Source organism: Pteropus medius, unplaced genomic scaffold (assembly GCF_902729225.1).
Source record: "Pteropus medius unplaced genomic scaffold, Ma_sr-lr_union100, whole genome shotgun sequence".
Taxonomy (NCBI): Eukaryota; Metazoa; Chordata; class Mammalia; order Chiroptera; family Pteropodidae; genus Pteropus; species Pteropus medius.
The window spans coordinates 19115099-19120665 of NW_024342473.1; the positions used below are offsets into that span (position 1 = coordinate 19115099).

General features: G+C 44.5%; 1 pseudogene; it reads right to left on the reverse strand.

Moving 5' to 3' along the window:
- Positions 1–4715: 4715 nt before the first annotated feature.
- On the reverse strand, positions 4716–4834 carry LOC120604674 (uncharacterized; annotated as a pseudogene).
- Between the last annotated feature and the right edge of the window lie 733 nt (positions 4835–5567).

Here is a 5567-nt window from a genome sequence, read left to right on the forward strand (position 1 = left end):
TTGGCAGTTATATGTCTTTGATGAATAAAACTCAAAGAAACAAATTATTATTCAATAAATGTAGTTCGTTGGGTAGATAAAAGCTTTAAAAACATGGAATCCCTCGAGGAAAGAACTAAAAAGGATCTTTCTTGGTGAAAGGGTGGGAAACTCTGACTTACAGAAATGTCATATTTTTGTTAAAGCCGAGCACACACATTCTTCCATCTGGCCTTTGATGCCAGATTTCTCATTAGTGAATTTTGACTTCACAGCATTTCTGCAAATAATACATTGTTTATGCCAGCTTTCCCCAAAGTGATTCACCAAACTCTAATAGGTTCTCCTTGCGAGTCCATAGGAAAAGGTCCATAATCAAAGTAAGTTTGGGGAAAAACTAGCTAAGCAAAATGAGACCATTCATGTGGGATTTTTCAGAGCTCTTAATAAATAATATGAATCAAGAGGCCCCAAGGGGAGATGGAGGGTGCAGAGTTCCCTGCCGTTAGACATGGGATCCACTTTTTGAGGCACATTTTTACGTAACAGGTGTTCCGCAGAGCACACCTCGGAACACGCGAGAAGGTGATGACAAGGGCAACCCAAAACCCCACTGAGAGCCATAAAGACGGACAAAAATAAAGGGGAGAAAGAAGGGTGAAGAGATATGCAGCGGGGAAGAAGGGAGGGAGGCAGGCCCAGGGTGGGTGAGGATGCAGAGCCGCAATGATGCCAGCACTTCCGGAATCAGGGCTTGCGGAGTGGGGCACATATGAAACAGGTGTGGTACAGGCCACTGGGTTATCCCAGTGCCCTGGCTTCAAAAGGAATAGCTCAAGTGACTTGGGAAGCGTCTGCCATTTTAATTTCCAGCACTCATAGTGTTGACTCCTGTGACACCCGCGAGAAGTTGGAAATTTATGAGAAGTGTCTCAACAGCCATTAGTGAAACCCACTTAATAAGATCCTACCTGACTCCTCACATCTTTAGGCCCTTTGAGTCCCTCTTCCTTTCTCTGGGACCACCCCAGCAGCGACACGGAGACCGCACAAAGCCGACTCTCGGCTTGCCAGCAGCACAGATGACACGATTCTCAGTGTGTGGTGGTGGTTGTGGCTATGTAACATGTCCAGATGCAACACGGAAAATTAAGTGACTCATCCAGATGTTTTCCTCACATAACTCCAAATGTGAAGAATCTGCAACAGTGCAGAGAAGGCCAGTTTGGGAGGGAAGAAGTAGCCTTGTGAGGGCTTCTCTAGGCAAATACACAGACATGGGGCCAAATTTCCCTTCCTTTGCAAAGAGAGAAAAGGAACCCCTATTCCAGAGAGAGGAGACAGTGCCTTGCAGGCAGCTGACTGGAGAAGGAACAAGGAAAGAAGAAAAAAAGGAAAGAATATATATTCAGCCCCTATGATATGCCAGGCCCTTTCGTCTATTTTCTTTTAGTTCATCCTCACAGATACCCAGGAGAGTAGATTTATTATTGCCATTTTACAGATGAGAAAACCAAGGCTCAGCAAAGTCCGTGGATAATTAAGTGACCTGTCTGACCCAAAGTCCCAAAGCTGCCCCTGTGCTAGGCTGCCTCTAAGAATGAAAGAGACTGACTTGGTTTAAGCAAAGTGTCTGCCTAGCCAAGAATTCTGTGAGAAGACTCCAGAAGACACAGTGGAGGAGGGCAGTTTCAGGGGGAAGCCAAGAGGTTCATCTGTGGTCCTTGTTTCCTCAGTGTCACAGGCAGAGAGTGACAGAACCAGCAAAGTAAGGCTGACTCCCCAAGGGTAGCTTGTGCATGAAGAGAAGAAACCACTGACCATCTGGGTTGTGACATCTGAACTCACATAATTTGATCAACAAGGATGTGTTTAATGAATTCCTAAAATTATGGCTGGGAATGATTGAAAAGCTTCATCAGAAAGAAACTGGACATGATGTTTACTAGTGCTTTCTATTTGTGTAGGACTTCGAACTTTGTGAAGTAACTTCATATCTATATTCTCATCTTATTCATGCTAGCTGTCCTGGGAGGTCAGAGGTGGGTACATAATAATTAGTGTTTCCACCTGACAGGTAAAGAAACTGGGGTTCAGTGACAGAGAGGAAAAGGCAGCCTTTATGTCTGACAACTGGTGATTGACAGAATTTCTTATTTTTCTACACTTCTCCATACAGTGCCATACCTAATCTAAAAACATCTGTAAAATGAGCCATTCATGACTCGATTTGCCAAGCCCAGTTAACTTCTGTGGCAGAGCTAGAACTCGAGTCTCCTGTCACCAGAGTAAGTGTCTTCCTCTCTTGCCACCCCATTTCTAGATTTAACATAAGAAGTCACCCTCTACAGATTTCAAAGGCTTTACACACCAAAATGGCATCCTGTCTCTGGAAATGCTTTCTGGTATACTGAGAGTTGGTCACCAAAAGTCACCTTAACCAGTATTCGGTGACTTCATGTGCAAGCTATCTTCAGTCCAGGCAGTCTCTGGAGTTTACTCAGAGGTCTTCTGGAACCACAAGCAGATGACTGTTTAGCAAACTGACCCTGGCATTAACGGTAAATTTAACGCCAGCACTTCTTCCCAGTGACCTCATTTGTTGAGTCAGACTTAATTCTATCACAATCCTCTGAGCAAGGATCCAAGTCACTGGATGGCGGGTCTCAGAGGCATTCTCGGACTGGGTACTACACTTGATCGCCTTAAGGGATGGGAAAAAAATTCTATCAATCAACAGTTGCTGGATTTCAGTGACGTATCGGTTTGGCTGCGTTTTTTGTTTTTGTTTTTGTTTTTTAACATAGTGAATTTGACCAGGTACTTCGAAATGAGGACATTAACGCATCATTAATTTGCAGTTAATCTTGTCCTCAAATGTACGGGTGAGTGAAATTGAAATTATTCTGAGAAGACCATTCTAAAATCTCTGCTAGGGACAAGCAACCAAGTTAGGGCAATTGAATTTGGAGGCTCTGCTTATTATTGACACAGCTTCTATTCTGTGGGAATAGAAACAGGCTGATTATAAAGTTCCTCGTTTTGTTCCCTTGGTGACAGAGACAATGCACATTTTAAGATAGGAGAACAGAGAGTTATAGAGTTATCAAGTCACTGGCTAAGATAAGGGGAAAAGGAACAAGAAGATAAGTTAAAATAAACAAGCACTTTCAAGCCCACATCAGGTAAACAATTCTTTTTAATTAAGGAAGAAATTCAAAGCATAAAAGAAGAAAAAAAAGGGCTTAAAGACAATTTCTGTCAGTATGAGATATTTTCAGGAAAGAATTAGGGCAACCAAGGATTATTATTTTCTTAAGCTTTTGATTGAAATCTCAGACTTTCATCCGTTCTGCAATTAGAAAATCAAGAGACAAGTGGCCCAACCTCCAGTGAGGAAAAACTAAAGGCCAAAAATAACCTGGGGCTATTGAAATTCTTGGGGGCAAGTAAAAAAGAGGTGGCTGCTCAGCCAATCCTTTGAATAACCCCACTTTTTCCTACTTAACTTCATGTCTTGGCCACACAGCCCGTGAGATAATTTCCAACCTCTGCACTTTCCAGCTCAAGTTTTCTCCATCGGGGTAGTCCTCTCCCAGGGGTGTAGTGGGAGCCGTCACTCCTGCAGGCACACCTTCCAGCTCGCCTGCCTACAGCTGTGGGGATGGCTGTCTAACGCCCGCGTCCTCTCATCTCCCCAGGAGGACAGCAAACTACCTGGGGCAGAGCCCATTTCTCCGTCTTTACCAAGAAAGCCACGCACAGGGCTGCTGGTCTTCGCTTCTGAACCATACAAGTAGTTTCGCTCCCTGTCAAGTAAAAATAACTCATTTGGGTCTCCAGCATTAAACAAAAATCTATATCTATTTCACCATGGCGAAAAAAAAATCTCTTGGCTGTGTGGGAGCGCCCTATTAAGCCCACACCACGGATTATCACACAGCGTGAAAAAGAATGAGTAAGATCTCTATCTGCTCACGCAGAAGGATTTTCATGATGTATTTATTGTTCATTGTGCAAAACAAGTGGCCAAGAAGTGTATCTAGTATGATCCAATGCTAGTAAAACTAAAAGTGACAGAAAAGGAGTGAAATTCCCTACGTGTGAACATGTGTGCATGCGCAAGGAGAAAACAAGGACAAGTTTTCAACTGGTGATAGGCCCAGGTAAAGAGACTGGAGGCATGTACGAAAATCTGTTGAGAAGAAACCACTAATAAACAAGCACAAAAATGTATGTTAGTGTAGTCATTGCAGGTTCCCATACAGGAGTCAAATGAAAAATGAAAACAACTTGAAGTTCAACCTAATTTTCTTTTTCTAATTTTTTTTTAGCTAAGTTTATTGGGGTAACATTAGTTAATACAATTATATAATTTTCAGGTGTACATTATAATTTAACATTTGTATATTCTATTGTGTGTTTACCACCCAAAGTCCAGTTTCCTTCAGCTACCATATATTTGATCCCTTTTACCCACTTCACCCTCCCCCCCAATATTTGACCCTCTTTACCCCATCTACCTCCCCTCAAAGTTTTATTTATTTATTTATTTACTTATTTATTTATTTATTTATTTTTAGGTGAGGCAGCCCTTGGTTGACCTCAGAGATTGCAAGGACCTTGTCAGTTTACAATCCCTTATTTTATTTATTTATCTATCTATCTATCTATCTATCTATCTATCTATCTATCTATCCATCCATCTATTTTTCTATTTGTTTGTTTGTTTATAGCACCTACAGTACCTGGTCTTCCTAGGTGGTCTCCCATCCAAGTACTAACCAAGCCCCACCCTGCTCAGCTTCCGAGATCAGACCGGATTGGGCTTGTTCAGGGTGGCATGGCCATAGATGAAAAGTTTTAAAGTAACTGTGGCACAAACTCTCCTGCCTGTAGGTAAAATCGAGGGACGTGGGGGCAGGAGCTCTGGTCTGAGGAGAAGGAGCTGTCTGGGTCCCCGCGAGGGACTGGATTTCTCCTCTAACTCCTCCTTCCACCTCCTTCCATGGTTTCCCCACTTCCCCCTCTCCCACCCCTTCCTCTCCGCCCTCTTACTCCTGGAAACTTCTGGGTCTGCGGTATGGCTTTTCACCCCGGGCCTGCCGTAAAGCCAGAGCCGGCGAGCCTGTAGAGACGGCAGGTCTGGGTCTTAGTCCTCCTATCCCTCCCAGGATCTGGCGAGATAAGTGACTTATCCAGGGTCACATTTTGTCATTTCCCCCCCTCAAAACAAAAACAAAAACAAAAACAAAACTGCCCTAGGACCCAATACCCCAGTTCCAAGTGGAGTCCTTCTCCCCGGCTTCAGGAGGCTGGAAGGAGGTGATGTGGACGAGTGCGGGCGCGCGGGAATCCCTGCGAGGGAATCCGGTGGGCCGGCGGCTGCGTTCCTGTCCCCTGCGCGCAGGGCACGGTCCCGGGTGCCCCCCTACAGCGCCACTGACTGCCGAACCGAGCGTTCATTTTCCTGCACGGAGGGGCCCGCTGATCCGGAAGCAGGTAAGAGACCCACTGACACCCGCCTAAGACCCAGGGATCACTTAGTGCCGTGACTGTGCTTCAGAAAGGGCTGTTTCCAAAGCAGC